We start from the raw sequence: 24,666 nt of genomic DNA on the forward strand, positions 1-24,666 counted from the left end.
TGCTTAAAACAGTGCCTGGGGCTGAGCATGGTGGTGCACGCCTATAATCCTACCTCTTTGGGAGGCCATGGTGGGATGATTGCTTGAGCCCAGGAGTCTGATTTTAGCCTGCAACATAGTAAGAGCTCGTTTCTACAAAAAATTTTGAAAAGTAGCCAGGCATGGTGGTACAACTATAGTCCCAGCTACTTGGGAGGCTGAGGTGGGAGGATCACTTGAATCCCAAAGGTCGAAGCTGCAGTGAACCGTGATTGCACCACTCTACTCCAGCCTGAGTAACAAAGCAAGATCCTGTATCAGATTAAAACGAAACAAACAAACCCATGCCTGGCATATAGTATGTGCTCAATAAAAGTTGTCATTGTTACTATCATCACATCATCAAAGCCTAGAACAAATCACAAAACCTGTATATTCTTTCTGGGCTGGAGGTCTTAGGATTCTTCTCCATTCCCAAAGGATACTCCCAAGATGATGTGATTCGTGGCCATTCACTCCCTCCTCCGGTGTGTGGCTCACACTGTGCGGGGCTATGGAGTCACCACGATCAATACAACAAATATATGAATAATTACAACAAAGTGTTAGAACTGCTGTGCCAGACACAAGAGCAAGGTATCCTGGGAAACCAGGGAAGAGACATTAACTCATACTGGGATTGGGGCTTGCAATGGTTTTAGGGCATGGAGAGAGGGAAACATCTCATTCATCCATTTACCAATTCATTCCTCATGTGTTGACCACCTACTATGTGCTGGACACTTACTGGGGCTAGGAATACAAAAATGGGCACCCTAGTAACAGACCCTGCACTTATGAAGCTTTTCATCTTGCAGGAAACCAGAGTGTTTTTTTTTTTTTTTTTTTGAGACAAGGTCTTGCTCTGTTGTCCAGGCTAGGGGTACAGTGAAACAATCTCAGCTCACTGCAACCTCTGCCTCCTGGGTTCAAGTGATTCTCATATCTCAGCCTCCCAAGTAGCAAGAATTATAGGCACATGCCACCACTCCTGGATAATTTTTGTATTTTTAGTAGAGACGGGTTTTTGCCATCTTAGCCAGGCTGGTCTCAAACTCCTGACCTCAAGTGATTCACCTGCCTCAGCTTCCCTAAGTGCTTCATGAGCCATTGCGCCCAGCCTCAAAACCAGGGAATTTAATGACATTTAAAAATCATTTATTAAGTAACTATGAAATACATAGAAAATAGTACCCCAGGCACTTAATAGAACAGAATATAATAATGACTAGGAGTTGTTGAGTGTAAAACAGGTTGCAGACTTTAGGACACATATAATAGCATGAATTATAGCTCCTCAGCCCTTTCAGCAACCTTATGAGGGAACACTTGCTATTCTGATATTACAGATGAGGAAACTGAGGCTCAGAGAGGTTAAGTCATCCTCCAAGGATACACAGCTGGAAAGTGGTATCACTCTGAACCCAAGCTCAGGTCCTGATCCTGAGGCCAAACCTTTAGCCAAAAAAATTAGGAAGTCACAGCCCCTTCCCTTAATGAGCTCTAGTTAATATAACAGAACAAGTAAAGCAAGTACATATATCTCTAAAGTATACTGTGCCACTGAAGATAAAGGAACAAATCCTGCGGTGGGTCAGATGAAGTCAGGAAAGGCTTTCGGAAAGAGGTGGCCTTAGAGATCTAACTAGAAGGATGAATGGGCTTTGGGCCAAAGGCCAAGGGAGGGAACACTCTGGGTAAAGGGTAGTGCACACTATGACCTGAAGAGGGAGCTCAAAACTCCTCTCCACTCCAGTGTGGATGTGAGGATGTGAGTTAAGGACTTGGATGCTGGTCTTGGGGCTTTCAGAGACAGGGGAGGAGCTTAACGACTTCTTCATCATGATACATCCTAAGCCTTCTCTCTTGGCTTTCCATTTGAGACTTACTTCACCTTCAGACCTCTCAGAACTCTGCATGTCTGATATGGTAAGAGAAGCCAGAGCTATGTCTTCTCTGCATTACTTTGAAAACAAACATGGCTGGGCATGGTGGCTCATGCCTGTAATCCTAACACTTTGGGAGGCCAAGGTGGGTGGACTGCTTGAGCTCAGGAGTTTGAAACCAGCCTGGGCAACGTAGTGAGACTCCATCTCAAAAAAAAAAAACAACAAAAAACTGAAAACAAAAGAGACAAACAGCAACAACAAAAAAACCAAAGCCAGGACTGGGGAAAGGGATTAAGAGGAGCCCATCCACCCTTCCAGTTTCCACCGATTCTAATGTGTATGCAGAATTGAGAATGCTGGTCTAGCTCAACTCAACAGGGTTCTACTTGTGATGGTTCTACTTGTGATGGGGGGTAAAGGTCCTAGGGTTATAAAGAGAGTATCTGCCTGGCTTGTCCACAGTACCCGTGTCTCTGGGCAGTAGCTGTGGGACATGGTCCTGGACACTATATCCTGTCTGTGTCCTGGACAATAGATCCTCCTATGGAGGCAGAAACTTACAGGGAACAGCTGGCAACCAAGCATAGCTGGAGTCCAGCCTACGCCATGTAAGGAGATGGTGCAGGGAAGGCTGGAAGTTATGATGGGGGCCCAAGAAGGCGTTGAGTTGTGGTAACCATGACCAAGGCTTTGTGGGGTTAATGATCATAGCGGAGACATTCTGGAGGAGTTGTCAGCATCACTGAGCCCTGCTCCAGGATCTCAGCAAGGATGTTATTATCATGAGGGTGCCCGATTCAGGTTGCGGCTTGTTTATGGGCTGATTGCGATTTGGATGGACTTTAACCCCTTCTCTATTTCCCTTTTGTTTTTTAAAACTTGCTGAGGTGAAATTCACGTGACTTAAAATGATCTGTTTCAGAGTGAACAGTTCAGTGGCATTTAGACATTCGCAGTGTTGTGCAACCACCACTCCTATTTAGTTCCAAAACATTTCCATCACTCCAAAATAAAACCCCATACTGATTAAGCAGTGACTACCCATTCCTGCCTCCTCCCAGCCCCTGGCAACCGTCAATCTGCTTTCAGTTTTAATGTTTTTGAGACAGGGTGTTACTCTATCACCTGTGCTGAAGTGCAGTGGCGCGATCCTAGTTCACTGCAGCCTGGAACTTCTGAGCTCAAGTAATCCTCCCACATCTGCCTCCTGAGTAGCTGGGACTACAGGCATGCACCACCATGCCCAGATAATTATTATTTTTATTTTTTATAAAGATGGGAGTCTCCAACTCCTGGCCTCAAGTGATCCTCCCACCTCAGCTTCCCAAAGAGCTGGGATTATAGCTGTAAGCCACCACACCCAGCCAAGCTGCTTTCTTTAACTCTCTCTCTCTTATTTTTTTCAAAACAGTTTCCCTCTTGTTCCCCAGGCTAGAGTGCAATGGCACGATCTCGGCTCACTGCAACCCCGCCTCCTGGGTACAAGCTATTCTCCTGCCTCTGCCCCCTGAGTAGCTGGGATTACAGGCGAGTGCCATCAGGCCTGGTTAATTTTTGTATTTTTAATAGAAATGGAGATTCACCATGTTGGCCAGGTTGATGTCGACCTCCTTACCTCAGGTGATCCACCCACCTCGGCCTCCCAAAGCCCTGAGATTACAGGTGTGAGCCACCATGCCCGGCCTCTCTCTTTATTTTAAAAATAAAACTATTCAGCACCTCAGGTATGCCTTACTATAAAGAGGAAGTATTTATGCAGTGCTCAGTCATCTGGATCAGAGATGATTATCAAAACATCAAAATATCTCTATGCCAAGTGGTGACTAAGAACTACCCCCAGGTGTCCTCTGCCTCTCTGGCCTTGTTAGTTTCTTCTCCCAAAGCCCTTGGATGTGATCTGATAATGAAAAGGTGAATGTCTAGTTCAGTGGTAGCCTTCACATCTACTCCAGGGCTTTGACTGTGTCTGTTCTGATGGATAAACCACTTGCTAAATATTTTCACTATCAGCCCTGTGAGGAAGGTCGGGATTAGAATTCTTGTATCTATCAGAACGTCTCCTAAAGATGGCCTCCCATTGCCCACCTGTTTGAATCCTACCTGCCTTAAATGTTTTTATCATTTTTATTTCTTTTTTAGAAATAGGATCTTGCTCTGTCGCCCAGGCTGGAGTGTCATGGCACAATCATAGTTCTGCAGCCTCAGACTCCTGGGCTCAAGTGATCCTCCTGCTTCAGTCCCTTGAGTAACTGGGCTTACAGGTGAATGTATCATGTCTGGCTAATTGTAAACATTGTTTTTGTAGAGACAAGGTCTTGCTGTGTTGCCCAGGCTAACCTTGAATTCCTGGCCTCAAGAGATCCTCCCTCCTTGGCCTCCCAAAGTGCTGGGATTATAGGTGTGAGCCACTGCACCCAGTCCATTTTTTAAAATGTCTTAGTCTAAAGTTGAATATTCACCCCCTAGCCACCAAATCATATTTTTTACACCTCGTTGAATGATGTGCTGACTTTAAAATGTGCCCAGTGTACCTTCTGAGATGGAAAGATGCTCTTTTGGGGATAAATATGTTGATCTTCTCCAGAAAGAGTCCAAGACAGCTGATGATAGCTTTTGCTTCTTCACTATAGAAGAGCAAGTGATGTGTTGAAGACAGACCTCGAAGCTACTGGCATAGAGCATTTGACCATGGTTATGGATTTCGTAAGGGGCATCCTAAGAGAGAAAAATAATCTGACCCAGATGGGTCTTCTGAGGCAGTGTGACATCGTGGCTAAGAGTGCAGCCTTTGGAGGGACACAGTGAGGGTTCAAATCCTGTTCTACTGTTATCAGCTCCGTACCTTGGACAAGTCACCCAACCCCCTCGGCTCTTAGGTTCCACGTCAGTAAAATGGGGAAAACAGTAACACTCGCATCATAAGGTTCTTGTAAGGATTCAATGAGATAATACATGTGCAGCCCTTAGAATAGTGCTTGGCTCATATAGTAAGAGCGCATTCACAGGTAACTATTATTATTTCATCTATTTTCTATCATATTTTGGAATAAAACATTTTGGCTTACTGAAAAAGAACCAAGATAACATGTATTTAAAATCAGTAGGCAACAGTGAGTCAGTGAGGATGTTCTGAGAGTAGGAATGACATGATAAGATCTGCGTTCTGGGAGGATTAATTTGTCTGAAGCTTATAGGGTGACCTGAAAGGAAGAGACAGGGTGGGGAGGGAAATCTGTCAGGAGGATGATTCAATGGTCTAAGCTGCTTTGTGCAGTATGGCAGCCACTAGCCACGTGGGGCTATGTAAATTTAAATTAAGGAGCTGGACATGGTGGGTCACCCATGTATTCCCAGCACTTTGGGAGGCCAAGGTGGGAGGATTGCTTGAGGCCAGGAGTTTGAGACTAGTCTGAGCAACAAAGCGAAACCTTGCCTCTACAAAAGATAAAATTAGCCAAATGTGGTGGCATATGCCTATAGTCTCAGCTACTTGGGAGGCTGAGGTGGAAGGCTCATGTGATCCCAAGAGGTTGAGACTAGTGAGCCATGATTGCACCACTGCACTCTAGCCTGGCAACATAGCGAGATCCTATCCTATCTCAAAAAAAAATGTATTTAGGCCGGGCGCAGTGGCTCACACCTGTAATCCCAGCACTTTGGCAGGCCAAGGCGGGCGGATCACAAGGTCAAGAGATCAAGACCATCCTGGCCAACATGGTGAAACCCTGTCTCTACTAAAAATACAAAAAAATTAGCTGGGCGTGGTGTCAAACTCCTGTAGTCCCAGCTACTCGGGAGGCTGAGGCAGGAGAATTGCTTGAACCCGGGAGGTGGAGGTTGCAGTGAGCCGAGGTCATGCCACTGCACTCCATCCTGGCGCCTGGTGACGGAGTGAGACTTTGTCTCAAAAAAAAAAAGTATTTAATTAATGAAAATTAAATACAATGCAAAACTCAATTTTTCCAACTATTGTAGTCACATTTCAAGTATTCCGTGGCCTCATGTGGCTAGAGGTTAGTATATTTGACAGCAAACATTTCCATTAGTTTAGAAAGTTCTATCAGACAGTGTAACTGTAATAGATCCACTGCCCAATGCAGGCAATGGGTCAATCCACTAAGACACTGGGTTGCAGCAGAGAAACAGCTTTAATTGAAGGGAGGAGATAGGAGGAAACATCAAATCCATCTCCCAGAGGAGTCTGGGGCTAGGATTTTTAAGGGTTTTGCAGTGGGCCGAAGTGTGGAGATTGCTGATTGGTGAAAGAGAGCAGGGTGGAGTTATGGGACAGAGAAATAAAGAAGCTGTGTTCTTTTGCAGATTCAATTGCTCTGTTGGGGGAGGGGTCTTTAAACTGGTTGACATCAGCTATTCTGCTGGAATTCAGGATCTGCTTTTTAAATTTAAATTAAGGAGCTGGACATGGTGGCTCACCTGTGTAATCCCAGCACTTTGGGAGGCCAAGGTGGGAGGATTGCTTGAGGCCAGGAGTTTGAGACCAGTTTGTTTGAGACCAGTCTGTTAAGTTTGCAGCAATTCTTAAACAAAACCCTATGATTCTAATGTCAGAAATCCTATCTACAGGAACGACGAGGTGGTAAATGGTCAGTATCTAGTGTTACCTGACTTTCATGTGCAAGGAAGTGTGTCAACGTATAGCCTGATTAATGCTGAATTGCAGCTATATTTCTGTCCAGAATTCTTGCTACCCTTGCGAGGCTGGCTTCAACAGCACTGGTCAAAAGCGATGGTTTTCATACCTGAGTGTACATCAGAGTCATCCGGAAGATGTGTTAAAATGCAGGTTGCTGGGTTCTCTCCTGGATTCAGCAGATCTGGGCAGGGCCTGAGATCGTGCATTTCTAATGAGTTCCCAGGTGATGCTGACGCTGGTAGTCTGGGGCACACCCTTTGAGAACCACTCTCTGCAATAGCACTTCTCAGCCATGGTGTGCGGGAAAGGGGAGCTGTTTGGAGCATGTTAAAAGCTTTATTTATATGCCCCAGCTAAGCCCACTTGGGATTTGGACTCAGCCTCTTGGGGACACATTTGTGGGCTTCTGTTTCTTGTGGGTGAGATGCACAGGAGTGCTTTTGGTTTATCTGGTTAAAAGAGGTGAAGGGTGGGGCTAATTCAGAGTATGGAGAGCAGAGGGGTCAATCATGGAGCAAAAAGGCGGGTGTTATCCATTTCTTCATCCACTCTGTCTGTCACCCTGGAGCTCAGCTTTTGGGGTCTGATGGAGAGAAAGGTGGAGACAGAAGCTTTCAGAACTGAGAAGTCAGAATTTGCTGGCTTTGTTCCTCACTCATACCGTGACAACTTTCTCCCTAAGGCAGTGGATGACTCATGTCTAGCTACATGGTCTAGGGGGAGGAGCCTCAGGGTACAAGTGACAGAATTCAGTGAAGTGCAGAGTGAGAGAAACAGGCACTTGAAACCGCACTGTATTACCTTGCTACAAGTGTGCCTTAACTCATTGTTTGAGTTGCAGAAGGAAGCGGCACAGGGCTTGCTGTCAGGGAGCTGGAGTATAGCATCTGCTGATGGTCAGGGTCCCTGGAATATTCACCTCTGTCTGAGCAGAGTTTGGAATATCAGGCCTCTGAATAGGATGGGAACTGTACTGGAACTCTCCCTATCTCAGCTGTGTACCCCTTTTTAGATGGTCATTGGATTTGTATTTGCATCTCAGTGTAGTTATTCTTCCAGAACACTCCAGCAGTGCTTCTGTGCCTGCTGAAAAATAGCTGCAGCTCTCTCCTGGGTGGCTCTTCCTGTGGTCCCAGCTGTTCCCCTGGGATCCTCCTTGGACCTTCCCACAGTCTGGCAAGTAAAGTTAACACCTGGGCATATCGGGGGCTTCTAGGACCCTGTTCCAGTGCTGAGCATAGCATCAGTACTGGTCAGCGTACACTTGGGCTATGCCATTTGGAAGTATTTGAAGATGTGTGTGTGTGTGCATGTGTGTGTGTGTGTGTACAGTGGTGAAGAATGGAGGGATATGGGATGGGGAGGATTCAGTAGATGCCTTGAGATATGGATAGTTTGGGGAAATTATGATAAAAAGAAAATGAGAAAGATGCCAGTTTCCTTCAAGCTGATTAAGACTCATTACTTTACTCATCCATCCACTTAACCCACCTATCCATCCAGCCATCCATCCATCCATCCATCCATCCATCCATTCATCTCTCCATCCATCCATCTATCCCATACATTCATCCATCGGTTTAACCCACCCATCCATCCATCTAATCATATACCCATTTAGGATGAATGTATCCAGCAGTCTCTCTTTTAGTGCTTTTGTGCGACTGAGGATGTTTGACAATAAAAGAAGGAAACATTCTTCTGCTGGGACCCCTTAGAGCAGATGTTTTCTTCTCCCTTCATCCCTGAACAACAGTAGAAGAAACCGAAAACTTCTCTTCAAGTGGAAGCCCTTTTCTCTGACTGTCTGAGGAACATAGTCTATGAATGTGCCTATCCGTTTTTAAAAGTCCTTTGAATTCCATGATTCAGTGCTGTGGTTAATGTAGACAGGGCTCTTCTATCAAAGCAGGAAGCCTATTGAAGATATGAGAAAATATGCACCGTTTCTCTGGAGAAGGGAGGCTCCAGAGAGCTGGGGAGGCTTTTGTCACAAGCTTGTGAAAATTAAACCCATCACTTAGCGCTCTTACTGAGCAGATTGCAGGGCTTCTGGCCCTATGCTGCTTGGGTTGTGCAGAGCTGCCGACAGACAGTTTTGATTGAATGTCCAAATTAAGCTGCCAAGTAGCAGCTCTGCAGCTCCAGGGACTCCATGTTAGTATTTATGTCACATCTTTAGAAATAATCACATTGCAAAGCAGCACCCAGAGCCATGTCTGCAGCCGCTGCAGCGAGGGGGAAGGGGCCGTTGAACATCTCCTGCCTCCATGCTTCATGCTGTATTTACTCAGCCCCATGGCACGCCATCCTGGTTCCTGTCCCAAGGATACAAGTGAGGAATTGGTAAACCTTGTCTGTCCTTCTTGTTTTCACTTAACTTGAGGCATGAGGTGATCTCCAAACAAGAAATAAAGCTAACTTCTTGGATGCCTAACTCCCAAACCTGTATGTCCTAGGCATACAGAAAGACCCTCAGGGCCAACCTGAGGGGAACAGATGTTTATGGGGGCAGGTTTACTCTTGCTTTTCCAAGCTGGTCTGAAGAGCTCCTTTTCCTTCTGCATCAAACTCTGAAAACTCTGCTGTGCGTGAGGAAAGTAGCAAGTGTTGCACCCCCAGTGAGATGCAGTGGTGACTTTGCGCACGCCAATGGGGAATGCTGGGTATTAAGAGACTGGGCTTGTGAGAGCTCAAAGGGAGACTAACCCAGATCTTCCCTGTTGAGGGAAATGGTCTCTGGACTTGTGGGGTTGTGGTTGTGTGGAGTCAGAATCAGTGTGGAGCAATCCTGGGAATTGTAATACCCTGAATGACCAGGGAAACCTCTGTAGAAAATGGTTGACACTCAGCTGGATTTCGGAGGTCATGCAGCGTCCAACATTCAACGTTTCTGGATCCCAGGAGGAGGACTGAGTTACTGAGCATAAATGTTGCATGGTTTGGGCAGTGATGCAAAACTCTCAGAACTCTGAGTATCAGCTGGACTGAACCTTGGGGCATCCACCTTGTGTCCAGTTCCAGTTTGTTAAGAATTATATGCACAGGACCAGCCCCCCTTTTCCACAATGATTTCTTTCTCTCAGATTTAGAGTAACATTTTTTTTCTAACTAAAAATGTAATTCATGCTCAATTGAGACCATATATTGAATGTCTCCTTCTTCCAAATTCCCATTGAAGTGACGAAGAGATTAAAAATGGAAAATATTGTTCAGGGTGACAAACCAGAAAAGTGGTATCAATCAGATGCCAGAATCTTTGAGGAATTTTTCTAAGATACAATTCAGACAATCCAAGCTGATTTTGTGTCCTCTTTTCCAACATCTAAGCCTCTTATACAATACTTTTAAAAAATGTCATTGTGTTGATTGGTGCTTTCTGAACAATGTTAAATTACAATGGTGATGGGAAGCATTCTTAATTTGACTGTGGCCTTAATAGATATACCTCTAGAGTTTTACCGGTAAACATGATGAAGGCTGTTAGTATATTTATGACACCAAGAAAAGCATTCATTTATTTCTATTTTTCTTTTCTTTTTTTTGAGACAGAGTGTAGCTCTGTTGCCCAGGCTGGAGTGCAATGGTGCAATCTCAGCTCACTGCAACCTTCACCTCCCAGGTTCAAGTGATTCTCCTCCCTCAGCCTCCTGAGTAGCTGAGATTACAGGAGTGCACCACCATGCCGCTAACTTTTGTATTTTTAGTAGAGATGGGGTTTCACCATGTTGGTCATGTTGATCTCAAACTCCTGACCTTGTGATTCACGCACCTTGGCATCCCAAAATGCTGGGATTACAGGCATGAGCCACTGTGCCTGGCCTTATTTCTATTTTTCTAAGTATTAAAAGGACAAATGGTTATTAAATTTTGTCAGTTGACTTTTTCGTCATTTTTGAGATAATTATATAGTTTTTCCTCTTTGACCTAGTTTAATAGTGAGTCATATTATTAATAGATTTTCTAAAATTATGAAAGATTTTTATTTGAAGAGTGTGTGATTGGTTTCCAGCTTTTGAAAGATCACTTCGGTAGGGGAGTGAAGGAAGGGCTGAGTAGAAGACTGGAGAAGGATCTGAATTTCACCAGGAGAAGAAGAGTGAGTGCCCAAGCAGCAATCATATGAGCAGCTGCTGCTTATGAATCACTCATCGCCTGCTCGGCACAATACCAGACTTCAAATATAACTTAATAATCACAGTAATTCTATGGCACTTATTATTGTTCAGATGGTAGCAGTATGAATAGTAGAGAAGGACTCAGGTACATAAAATGAGAAAGAGGCAGATCAAACAGCACATGGTTGTAGATTGCACCAAACAGAGGAGACCAGAGTGATTCCCAGATTCTTACTTGGGCAGTTGGATGGATGGTTAAACCATCACTAAGACTGATATTGAAAGACAGGGAGGAGACATGGTGGTGGTGAGGGGTGGGGAGCAGGAGGAGATTGAGTGTCGATGGACATGTTGAGTTTGTTTTACCAACAGGACATCCAGTACAAGGACAGTTGTACATACAGTCGTACAGCTCAGTAAAGAGGTGTGGCCGGGAGTGGTGGCTCATGGCTATAATCCCAGCACTTTGGGAGGCCGAGGCGGGTGGATCACGAGGTCAAGAGATCGAGACCATCCTGGTCAACATGGTGAAACCCCGTCTCTACTAAAAATGCAAAAAATTAGTTGGGCATGGTGGCGCGTGCCTGTAATCCCAGCTACTCAGGAGGCTGAGGCAGGAGAATTGCCTGAACCCAGGAGGCGGAGGTTGCTGTGAGCCGAGATCGCGCCATTGTACTCCAGCCCGGGTAACAAGAGCGAAACTCCGTCTCAAAAAAAAGAAAAAAAAAAAGGTGTGGGTAAGAGTTGTCAGTATTTAGGTAGAAGTCAAATCATAAGAGTAGAGCCCTTGGGAAAATGTAGAAACAAACAAACTTCTGAATAATCCGTGGTTTAGTTCAAAGAGGGAGTCTCAAGGGAAATTAGAACATATTTTGAACTAAAAGAAAATAAAAGCATAACACATTATTCTTTGTGGAATCTAGATTAAAAAGTGCTTAAAATGAAATTTATATTGGTAAATTCCACCAAACACTTAAAGATGAAATAATACTGATTCTTTTAAAGAGTAGATGAGAAGGGAAAACGGAACGTTTTTCAACCTATTTTATGAGGCTAGCATTACCCTCATGCCAAAATCAGACAAAAACAGTACAAGAAAACTGCAGGGAAATATCACAAATATTTTCTTCCTGTTCGTAGTTTGTCTTTTGCAGAAGAAATGTTTTTAAACTATAATAAAGTACAATTTATCATTTTTTTCCTTTTATAGGTCATGTTTTTGTGTCATATATAAGAACTCTTTGTAAAAATAAATATAAAAATCTTCAGTGACATATTAGCAAATGAAATCCAGCAATATATGATTGAAAAATGCACTCCAACCAAATGAGTTTTACCCTGAGAATGCAAGGCTGGCTTAATAATGAAAAAAATCAACCAATGTAATTTACCATATTAATAAGCTAAAGAAAAAAATGAACATATGAATTGATACAGAAAATATTGGGCAAAATTCAATATTCACTTATGATGAAAGTTCTCAGCACACTAGATATAGAAGGGAACTTTCCTGACCCAGTAAGAAGTATCTACCAAAAACCTGTGACATACTTAATGCTGAAAGACTGCATGCTTTCCCATTAAGCTCTGAAATGAAACTAGGATGTTCACTCTCCCCAGCCCTGTTCAATACCATATTAGAAGAGCTAACCAGCACAATAAGACAATAAAAGTTTTTAAAGGCATATGGGGCTGGGCACAAAGGCTCATGCCTATAATCCCAGCACTTTCGGAGGCCAAGTTGTGAAGTCCTTTGAAGTCAGGAGCTTGAAACTTGTCCAGCCAACATGGTGAAACCCCACATCTACTAAAAATGCAAAAATTAGCCAGGCATGGTGGCAGGTGCCTATAGTCTCAGCTACTTGGAAGGCTGAGGCAGGAGAATTGCTTGAACCTGGGAGGTGGAGGTTGCAATGAGCTGAGATTGCATACTGCACTCCAGCCGGGGTGACAGAGTGAGACTCTATCTCAAAAAATAATAATAAAATAAAAAATGAAAGACATATGAAATGGAAAGGAAAACAGCAAAACTGTTTCTATACACAGAAAAATTATTGTTTATATGGAAAATCCACAAGAATCTACCAAGAAACTTCTAGAAATGAGTGAGTTTAGCTAGGTTGTAGCATACAAGGTCAACACACAAAAATCAATTGTATTTCTATATATTAACAACTATAAATCAAAAATTTAAAAAACAAAGGAAATATTTAGGTATAAATCTAACAGCACATGTCTAGAATTGATATGCTAAAAATTCCAAAACACTGAAAGAAATCAAAGAATACCTAAATAAATGAAGAGATAAATCATGTACGTGGATTGGAAGACTCAGCCCAGTTAAGATAGCAAGTCTTATAGGCTGATTTATAGGCACATCCCAGCAGGAGTTTTTGTAGATTTGGACACAGTGATTCTAAAACTTATGTAGAAGGGCAGTGAATCAAAAATGGCCAAAACAATTCTTAAGATGAAGAATAAAGTTGAAAGGATTACAGTACCCAATTTTAAGACTTACTATATAAAGCTTCAGTAATCAAATGTAATACTGGTGACAGGATAGATTCATAAACCAATGGAACAGAATAGAGAATTCAGAAATAGACCCACACAAATATAGCCTATTGGTTTTCAACAAAAGTGCAAAAACAATGAAATGGACAAAGGATAGTCTTTGAACAAATGATGTTGGAATGATTAGACATTCATATGAAAACAAACTGAGGCCAGGCACAGTGGCTCACGCCTATAATCCCAGCACTTTGGGAGGCCGAGGTGGGTGGATCACGAGGTCAAGAGATTGAGGCCATCCTGGTCAACATGGTGAAATCCCGTCTCTACTAAAAATACAAAAATTAGCTGGGCATGGTGGTGCACGCCTGTAGTCCCAGCTACTTGGGAGGCTGAGGCAGGAGAATTGCCTTGAACCCAGGAGGCGGAGGTTGCAGTGAGCCGAGATCGTGCCATTGCACTCCAGCCTGGGTAACAAGAGTAAAACTCCGTCTCAAAAAAAAAAAAAAAAAAAAAAGAAAGAAAGAAAAGAAAAAGAAAACAAACTGAACCTTGACCTCCATCTCACACCTTTTAAAAGAATTAACTCAAAATAGGTCATGGAGGAAAATGTAAAGGTATAAAATTTCAGAAAACACAGGAGAAAATCTTTATGACCTGTAGTTATACAAAGAATTCTTAGACATGACACTTAAAAACACAACCCATAAAAGAAAAAAAAAGTGATAAATTGTACTTTATTATAAAGTTTAAAAACTTTTGTTTTGCAAAAGACAAACTATAAAGGGGAAGAAGATATTTGCAAATCGCATATCTGACAAAGGACTTGTATCCAACTCATTGTATTGGAACACTTAGACTCATTTGTATGAAGACAACGTTACTTAAAATGTAATCTAAAAACCTGAACAAACACCTTACCAAAGATAATACAGGGATGGCCAATACATGCATAGAAAGATATTCAGTATCACTAGAAATTGGGGAAATGCAAATTAAAACCACAATGAGATACCATTACACACTTACTAGAATGGCTAAAATAATGATGATAATGAAATAAATAGTGTTGATATGGTGTGCTAGTGAGTATGCAGAACAAAAGGAACTCTAATTTATCACCGTGGGAACACAAAATGGCACAGCCACTCTAGGAAAGTGTGGCCGTTTCTTTTCTTTTCTTTTCTTTTTTGAGATGGAGTCTTGCTCTGTCACCCAGGCTGGAGTGCAGTGGCTCAGTCTTGGCTCACTGCAACCTCCACCTCCTGAGTTCAATCAATTCTCCTGCCTCAGCCTCCTGAGTAGCTGGGACTACAGCCACACGCCACCATGCCCAGCTAATTTTTGTATTTTTAGTAGAGATGGTGTTTCACTGTATTGGCCAGGATGGTCTCAATCTCCTGACCTCATGATTCGCCCACCTTGGCCTCCCAAAGTGCTGGGATTACAGGTGTGAGCCACTGCACCTGGCTGGCAGTTTCTTATAAAGCCAAACAAACTTTTACCTATAACTGATTGATCCCACTCCTAGTTATTTATCTTTAAGAAATGAAACTTTATGCTCACACAAGAACTTGTGAGTATTTATATCATCACTATTTGTAATCACTAAAAATTGAAAACCACTCAAATATTCTTTAACAGGCGAATCGATAAACCTTGCCATACATAAAATATTACTCTGCAATAAAAACGAATTAACTATTTATATACACAACAACGTGGATGACCCTCAAAGGCATTTGCTGAGAATGAGAAATCAATCTCAAAAGGTTTTCTTGCTGTATGAATCCATTTAGGTATTATTCTTGAAAAGATAATACTGTAGTGATGAGAAACAGATTGGTGGTTGCCAGGGACTGAGAATGAGAAGAGGATGTGACTGTAGAGGAGAAGTAAGAGGAAGTTTTCCAGGGTAATAGAACTGCTCTGTATTCTGACTGTGCAATAATTACATGAATCTATACATGCATTAAAATGTATAAATTTTTGCACAAGACTGCACACCAAAAAAAGTCAATTTGACTGCATGTAAACAAATAAAATAAATGCTATAAGCAGAAAATAAACTAATAAAAGACACATGGACACACAGAGAGAGAAAGAAAGAGAAGAAGGCAGTAGTCCAAGGTGAAGAGGGAACTGAATCAAATGAAAGCAATTGCTGAAGTATCGTATTATGATATTAAAAAGTAATCTAAAGCAGTAGGCTAAATCAAAGTGCATAGAAGCAGTTGCCTATTGCAGAAAATCTAATATATAGAAAAATATATGATATCAAAGATTAATTATATATATATAATTATATATATAATATATATTAATTATATATATTATATATATATATATAATATATATATACACAAGATCAATGGATGAGTGAGATGGAGATAGGAATCAGATGGGAGCCTCAAGAATTGAAATCTTGAAATTGCTTCCATAAGGAATGGGAAATTAACTAGGGACACCCAAAAGGGTGGACAAGCCATGTGTGGAACCCTGCTGTGGTTGGACTCATGGGTATATAGTAGCATGAAGGCCTCATGTGTGATGCTTTCCTCTAGTAAGTAATATGGAAACAAGCTTAAGGAGTGCTACCAATGGGGATGTCAGGGGAAAGGGACCAATAAATAAATATCATCACTAAAAAATGACAGATGTAGAGGACAAATGGCGTTTACCCGTGAGTAAATGGGTATCAGATATTCCTAGAGAAAAGACCAGAGCAAATGGAAAAGCACCTCACTGCATTCAAAGTAAAGTTCAAGACAAATATATAATACACTTATATAAAGTGAATCTTTTAATTATGTTAAGTCTGGGGATAAAAAGCAATCATAAACCTAAGATCAAAATGCACAAAGCAAAGACTAGAAATGAAAGGAGAAATTTACAGAAATACCATAACAGAAGGGCTTTAAAAACATACTTTGCCAGTCTTTGACACATAAAAGAGGGTAAGAAAATGGATATAGAAACTTAAATAATATGAGTGAATATAAAATACCTCTCTATCTAGAATTCTAAACCCTTCAATAAGAGAATTAGCTTTTTTCTTTAGTTTTCACAAAATTGGTGATATATTAACTTGCTATGGAAACCTCTTTAAATTCCCTCCAAAATGCCCCCCAGAAATTGCTTATCCCACATTTTCAATAAAAATAAGACAGAACTAGAAATTAATGACAAAAACATGTAATATCAAAGATCAATGGCTGAGTGAGATGGAAGTAGGAATCAGATGGGAGCCTCAAGAATTAAAATCTTGAAATTGCTTCTGTAAGGAATGGGAAATTAACTAGGGACTTCCAATAGGGTTGACAAGCCATGTGCAGGACCTCGCTGTGGTTGGAATCACGGGTGTATAATGGCCTGAAGGCCCCATGTGTGACACTTTCCCCTAGGGACACTCTCTAGAGCAAATTTCACTCATGGTTGAGGGTATCCACACAGGATGTTGAAGAGACAGGAAGGTAAGGATATTTAAGCCACTGGTCAGAAGTGACTGAATGGCTTTTCCATATGGGAAGGGGTAGCGAGGAAGTAAAACTAGCAGTGCACTGATGGACCAGAGAAAAGGAGAGAGTTGAGGAACCGGAGGGTTTGATGAAGTGAAAAAGAAAAAAAAAAAGCCAGGTAGGTCGGGCGCGGTGGCTCAAGCTTGTAATCCCAGCACTTTGGGAGGCCAAGGCAGGTGGATCACGAGGTCAAGAGATCAAGACCATCCTGGTCAACATGGTGAAACCCCGTCTCTACTAAAAATACAAAAATTAGTTGGGCATTGTGGCGCCTGCCTGTAATCCCAGCTACTCAGGAGGCTGAGGCAGGAGAATTGCCTGAACCCAGGAGCCGGAGGTTGCAGTGAGCCGAGATCACGCCATTGCACTCCAGTCTGGGTAACAAGAGTGAAACTCCGTCTCAAAAAAGAAAAAGCCAGGTAAAGGGAGCAGAGACATAAAAGGATAAAGTATTATCACTGGGGAGTTCAGAGGAGATTCCATTCCAGGTGAAACTCCAAATGCCTGGATTGGAGTGGAGAGGAGAGGAGAGGAGAGGAGGTCATAAGAAAAATGGATGATACATTTGACTTCACATCATCTATTATTCTCAGACCTCGTCCAAAATTCATTTGTATGAAAATCACATTGGAGGGATACTCATTTAGCCCTGGAATTCATCTTGATTGTTACATAATTTGGTCTAAATCTTCTGAAAGGAGAAAGGAACTCAACATTTGTTGAGCCTCTGCCATGTGCCTTACATTCCACTTTGACACTATTATCCTCTGTGATTAGGGCAGTCATATAATTTATTGTTAAAATTTGGACTCTGAAGGGTGAGAGGACAACAGTTCTAAATTGAGGTTGCCTTGGGCAAACTGGGATGGATGGTCACCCTCACTGTTATCCAAGAGCCCATCTGCGCTGTCTGTAGGTTTGTGAGAATTTAGGGGTGGGGAGACCAAGGTCCAGAGAAATCATTTGAGTAAGATCACCCAGTTAGTGAGCTTTACAGCAGAGGTAGGATTGACAACCCTGTCTGCCTAACTCCGAAGTCCAGCCATTGCTAACTTAGTTCCTGATTCACCACACTAGCTATCCACCATTGTTTCACTAGCTGTGGCTTGACAGGCTCTCTTCTTGACAGACACTGTGACAGTCCCAGCTGGAAGTCTGTTTCAACACAGATAATTAGATGTGTGATAACTGTACCACTGCCAGCAGTGACAGGAAGCCAGCTGTTCTAGGAGCCTTTGGGACCACGATGTGCTCGGGAGGATGTCGATGCTGGATGTGGGCTGCCCAAAGACCCCATCTTTGCTGGCTTTGTAATCAGAGCCTGTCAGGTGAAGATTATGCCATATGGCCAGTTACAGAGGCTGGGAGGGGATTCTGGTGGATTCCAGGGCTCATAAAAACCACAGCATCATTGGGGTCAGAACACTGGGGTCAGAAACCCCCAGGGTTACAAGAAGTTATAAGTAAACAGGAATTGATACAAATCTAGATTGTAGAGCAAAGGGTTAAAGAAGCTTCCAGCTGAGGAAGGTGTGGCAGGGCAGGGGGGTTAAGCAAAGGACCAGGTAAATTGTCAGCCACCAACAGATGACTGGATCAGGAGAGGGGCAGGGCAGGGCAGTGAAAATAGGTTGATGGCTCTGAAATGATTCACCTGTTTAGTGTCTCCCTCCAATCCTAGTTAGGGCATGTGCTGCTGAGGGTGTCCAGCACCCTCAACGAGGTTATTCTGGGTCTGTGTGTTACCACAGAGCTCATTTTCTGGGTTCTGTGATGCAAACCAAAAGTTTTTAAGCATCACCCTGCAGATCCAATTGCTCTATAAAGTTGTTGGGGGGACAGGATGGTGTCTCTGAAAGCCAGGGCAATAGATGCTTAGATGCTTGTAAATTATTTTAATAACACAATTAATACAAGAATACATTCTCTTTGTCAGAAATTTAAACTGTGATGGATAAAGCTAAAACATTTACTCACAGCCCTCAAATCAGATTCCTATACCTGTTCCTCAGAGGTGGCCATTATTTGAAATCAATTTTGGGTATATCTTTTCAGACTCTTTTCTATATATTCACAGTCATATATGACCTTGTAGAAAACGTGTTTTACTGTTCCTTTCTTTTAAAGATTTGGAGGGCCTTTAACAATTTTTTATTCTGATATAATCTCAAAATTACAAAATTGGCAATAATGGTAAAAGAAACTTGTATATACTCTTTACCAGATTTACTAATTGTTTATATCTTGCCCCACTTGGTTTGGCATTTTCTACTAATGTATTTTTATGTATGTGCACAGTTTTTTTTTCTTTCCTGATCCATCTGAGAGTAAGTTGGGGTCATGGTTTCCACTTAGCGTGAAATAATTCAGTTTGTATTTCCCAAGAACAAGAATATTTTTAGTACATTTATTCAAATGAGGAAATGCAACGTTGACCCAGTGCTATTATCTGAGAGTTCAGCTCCAGATTTCACTAATTGAACCGCTAATGCCTTCACACCTTTTTCTTAAACGAAGAGGTATTACACACCTTTTTCTTAAACGAAGAGGTATTAGATTGCCCTCATCTTTTTTCAACATTGCCTCATCTTGCTTTCTTCAACATGTTTCTGCACATAGATAGCCCAATGTTATCGGCATGAGCAAAGTACGTCCCGTAACAACGTGCCATGAATTATTTACTGCTTTTCCCATTGATGAGCACTCAGGTTACTTCCTACTTTTATCATTGCACACACCCTTCGGCTGAATGATAGTGGGTGCTACTTTGGATTAATGTTCTTTTTTTTTTTTTCTTAATAAATCCTTCATTGGAATGAATTACAGTTTTGAGGACCCACAGTGAGGACAAAGCAAGACTCACAATATTGAGGAAAGTTCCTTCAAAAGGAATTAATAAAGAGATGCTCCTGATTCTCACAATGTGGGATCAGGGTATGAAAGCAGCACCATTATTCCAAGTTTCCCAAAAGATAATTGTATCTTCTTAGAAAGAAAAAAAATTAAGGAAGTTCTTGGTGAAGGACAATTATTAGGAAAATAGTTAACATGCATGCTCTCTTTTTACGGATTCGGTGCTATCTTAGGGAACTTGGACCAGAATGCAGAGAGAGGCTTCACTTGCTCTGAAGACCCTTAGATGGAAATAGCCAGACCTCAGCCTGCACCAAGGGCCCCACGCCCAGGGCAAGCACTGTTCCCTGGACTAGGACACGCTTTTCCCGAATACTTAGCAAACTTCCACCAGAGGGGACGTTTGCTATTTCTGCTTTGTGTGAAGCATTTGGTACCATCTGGGCTGGCTGGGTTTCAACAAAGATAGTAAAGAAACATTTATCAAGAAAAATCAAAGTCGGTCTCGCCAAGTGTGGTCTAGAGAGATTTGCTTCTGCGATGCATATGCGGCTCTCTTGCTGCTGGGAAACACGACTTGACTTTGAGATGCTTCAGGAGGGACAGCCCTTTGGATCTTAGCCTGCAGCTACTGTCAACTGCTTGTAATAGAGTGTTTTAGTAGCCAGAGCTCTCAGAGATGTGGATGCCAGGAGTCTCAGGAACCATTCCACGGCATTCTGTTCCATGGAATGTTTTGGCCCCTTTGGTGGAGAATAAGCTCAAAAGGACAAAAGTAGAAGAAGGGGCCTACGAGGGTGAGGGGAGAGGTGGAGTCATGCCTCAGTGAGAAATGTTTGGCTCTGCGATGCTTAGATGCCCAAGAAAAGGTCATTATTGGCTGCACACAGTGGCTCCCACCTGTAATCCCAGCACTTTGGGAGGCCAAAGCTGGAGGATCGCTCATGGCCAGAAGTTTGAGACCAGTCTGGGTAATATAGTGAGACTCCATTTCTAGAAAAATTTTTAAAAAGTTAGCTGGGTGTAGTGGCACATGCCTGTAATCCCAGCTATTCAGGGGACTGAGGTGGTAGCATTGCTTGAGCCTGGGAGATCAAGGCTGCAGTGAGCTGTGATTGTGCCACTGCACTCCAGCGAGACCATGTCTTAAAAAAAAATTTACTCTTAAACCACGAGTCTTGAGATTGACAGCTTCAAAATACAACACCCTTGTCCAGCAAAGAGCACTCTAAAAGAGCTGTAAATTCCTTAAACTTACAATAGAAGATCTTTTTCCAGTGACTATCCTTGTGTCAGTTAATAAGACTGGGGCGGAGGAGAGGAAGTGGCCTTGCCAGGGAGAAGAAAGATGAGCTGTTTCCTCTAGCCTCTGTTTTGCCAATCAACCAGACAGACAAGCTTCTGGCGCTTCTGAGTGTCTCAATCCTCTGTGTGTGCAGCTCACTGTGTGATAGATGTGTCACTCCAAGATCCCAGCCTAGAAATGATATATAAATAATAGTACATGTTATTTTCCTTGGAAGGCTCAAGAAATGAAAGTAACAGTTAGAGATTATATTCTATAGGGAAAATGCATGAGTATTTTGAGAAATTATTATTCTCCAGAACAAGGTTACTTAATGTGTGTCTTATAGACTGGCAGCATCGGCATCGCATGGAAACGTGTTGGAAAATCATATGGACAGGTCTCACTGTCAGACTTAGGGAATCAGAATCTATCTGTGAGGGTGGGTGCCAGAGATCTGTGTCTCATGAGCCCTCTGACTAGTTTTTATACACACTAAGGTTTAAGAAGCTCTCCTGCGGAACGGTTTAAGTAAACATCAAATGCATTGTTAAGAAGAAAACCACAAGTGGTTCCATCTGGTGTCAGTCTATTTAGAAATGGTTAAATCTTCATAATAAAAATAGGCAAATAGGCAAGGCATGATGGCTCACACCTGTAAACCCAGCACTTTGGGAGGCCAAGGCTGGAGGATCACTCCCATCCAGGAGTTTGAAACCAGCCTGGGCAACATAGAGAGACCCCCACTTCTACAAAAAAAAATTTTTTTTTAATTAGGTAGACATGGGTTGGGAAGCACCTGTAGTCCAGGCTACTTGGGAGGCTGAGGTGGGAGGATCACTTGAGTCTGGGAGGTTGAGGCTGCAGTAAGCCATGATCATGCCACTGCACTCCAACCTGGGTGACAGAGTGAGACTGTCACACACACACACACACACACACGACAAATGTAGTGAAAGAGGGCACTGAATATGAATAATAGTGAACTAGCAGTAATATATAGTAGTTAACATTTATTGAGTATTTTCTAAGTTCCAGGTTCTGTGCTAAATATGTATATTCTTTATCCACTTTTACTCTTGTAACAACCTATTTTATTGATCAAGAAATTGAAGTTCAAATGTGTGAAGTAACTGCTTGGTAAGTTGCAGACCCTGGCATCTAGTAGCCCTGTATCCATGACACTATATGGCCTGTCTTGAGGACAAGATTAACATTTTATTTTGTCCCCTATATCCCTAGGGCCTAGCAGAATGCTTAGCACTTAGTAGGGACTTGCTTGTTGAACTTAATTGATCAAGGCCAAAATCTTGCTTTTGGTGTGAGAATGAGATGCAGCTTGCAAGCTGAGATGGAAGATGAATTCAGCCTGTGGAAAAACAGAAGACAGAGCCAATTTTGCTGGCGTGCTGAAAAAAAATGTCAGCACAGAATAAGTTACAACTTGCATCCTGGTAGCCAGTTCAATGCTTCTCCCATCTCATTTATTTGGTCTCAACCCGTTACTACCTGTATGGTTTTAGGCAAGTCAGTCTTATTTTTTTTTCTAGAAATGGTCAGCTGTTTGAATGTAGGAAAAGGAAAGAGTGAGAAAGGATAGACATTTGAATTTAAGTAGGGCTGGGGTATTGTGGGATAAGTAAAATAGAAGGAAAGAGGGGCAAGGGAGTTGAGGGTCTTTCCAAGGGAGCAGTTAAAGTGCATCATAAAATCTAATCTGGGGATGAATGGAGTAAAAGCAAGAGGGAATAGGGAGATCAAGAGAATGTGTTGGGTACAAGGGACTGATTGGTAGAGAATGGACTGATGAATAGGGGAAGATTTATTGCACAGAATAATAGAGCTAATGAACTGGAAAAATAGAAATTGGTGTAAGATAGTAGGGTACTTGAAACTGAGATTGAGAAAGTGGTATAATTTCTGCTCTGGGGTAGGCTCCAGAGCATGACCATGGGAGATGACTGTGGTTGGTGGTGAGCAAAGGTTGCAGGAAGTGAGGGGGTGCTTTACCTCCTACTTTCCCATAGTCTTTCTTCTAATCTGCTTTTCTTGTCATCTTGAATTTATAAAATTTCTGGTTTTATTTATGCTGTGGATACTTTCCCAGTCTTTTCCCTATGGGCTGTCTAGGTGTGGGTTATGGATGATACATGAATAATACATGCATCTTGGTGTAGAGGGTAACTCTATTTCTTACGGAAGACAAGAAAAAAAGTGTTGAATAATGGCTGTGGTAATGGGTATCTTTGTATTATTCCTGTCTTTAATGGAATTGCATTTATCATGAACCATAGTGCTGTTATTTCAGATAGCCTTTATCCTGTTAAGAAAGTTCTCTGCTGTTTCTAGGTAACTGCAATGGTCTTGCAGTTTTCTTCTTTAATCTATAAATATAATGAATATGTTGAAAATAGATTTCTCAAGGTTGAACCATCTTTGCATTCTTCATAGGAGTCATTATGTATTCACCTTTTAGCAGATAGTTAAAGTCAATTGGATTGAATATATTACTGTGGATTGTTCTATTGTAAGTAAGATGATTGACATTGTATCCTTAAGAGCTGTATAACTCTCATTTTCTAGTCTACTTCTACTGACTACCTGCATTACTGGTTTCAGAATTGATTCCTAATTAGTTGCTTCCTGTTTCTCCAGGCTGATGATTTAGTCTCCCTCATCCTTTCTGTGGCCAGTTGTGTCTTCACTGCTGATTCCCTGCCTCCTTTTCTCCTCTAAGTTCATCTTATAGCCTCCTTTACCTGGGTGTTCTGGACTGAGGGTGGAGCCGAGCTGTAATGTTACCAACATTTTTCCATCCTTTTCTCTATGAGCTGTCTGAGTGCTGGTTATGGGTGATATATTGATAATAGGTGCACCTTGGTTTAGAGAGTAATTCTTCCTTTCTTTTCTAGCTTTTTCTTTTTGAGTGGAGGTAAAATTAACATCACATAAAATTAACCATTAACCATTTTTAAATGTACAATTCAGTGACATTTATCAAATATTCACTGTGTAAGACAACCATCATCTCTGTCTAGTTCTCAGAACTTTTCATCACCTCTAAAAGAGACCTTGTACTCATTAAGCAGTCACTCCCCATTTCCCTTTCCCTCCAGCCCCTGACAACTATTAATAGTAGTCTACTTTCTGTCTCTATGGATTTACCTGTTTTGGATGTTTCAGGTAAATAGAATCATAAAATATGTGACCTTTTGTGTTGGTGTACACAAATTTTCATAGCAGCACTATTTGCAATGGCCAAAAAGTTGGAACAGCCCAACTGTGGACAACTGTTGAATGGATAAACAAAATGTGGACTATCTATACGATGGAATATTATTTGGTCATGCAAAAAAAAATGAAGTACTGATACATGCTTTAGTGTGGTGAACTTTGAAAACATTATGCTAAATGAAAGAAGCCAACCTTTGCTGTGGGTTTTGTGGAAAACAAGCTTAGAAAACCTACAGTTAAACTTGGTATGGGAAGAGCAGTGTGAAAGTCAGAAATCCACTTTTGTTTTCTTTTTTTTCTTATTATTTTTTTTTAGAGACGGGGTTTTGCCATGTTGGCCAGGCTGGTCTTGAACTTCTGACCTCATGATCCACCCGCCTCGGCCTCCCAAAGTGCTGGGATTATAGGCGTCAGCCACCGCACCCGGCCAGAAATCCACTTTTAACCAATAGAGTTGACATCAGCTCATCTCATTTTGTGTGCTGCTTCAGCTATGGATGTTAATAAAATTAAATTTCTCACTAACAAGTGCGATGCCAAAGAACCCTTCACAAGTTCTGCAGCCACCACTGCTTAAACATATTGG

The 24,666-nt window shown here is 42.0% G+C and overlaps 1 protein-coding gene and 1 long non-coding RNA gene across 3 annotated transcripts in view; one reads left to right on the plus strand and one right to left on the minus strand.

Moving 5' to 3' along the window:
* Window positions 1-24,666, plus strand: part of PRKCB (protein kinase C beta) — a 389,607-nt gene that overhangs the window by 235,860 nt on the left and 129,081 nt on the right. The window lies entirely within an intron of this gene.
* The window catches only part of LOC118146213 (uncharacterized), a 104,156-nt gene continuing 85,407 nt past the window's right edge, over window positions 5,918-24,666 (minus strand). Inside the window, exons 3-4 of the long non-coding RNA XR_004731778.3 lie at window positions 20,820-21,038; window positions 5,918-7,144 (exon numbers count right to left, since the gene is read on the minus strand). This is a non-coding gene — a long non-coding RNA (uncharacterized LOC118146213). The remainder of the gene's footprint in view (window positions 7,145-20,819; window positions 21,039-24,666) is intronic.

This window comes from Callithrix jacchus, chromosome 12, assembly GCF_049354715.1.
Source record: "Callithrix jacchus isolate 240 chromosome 12, calJac240_pri, whole genome shotgun sequence".
Lineage (NCBI taxonomy): Eukaryota > Metazoa > Chordata > Mammalia > Primates > Cebidae > Callithrix > Callithrix jacchus.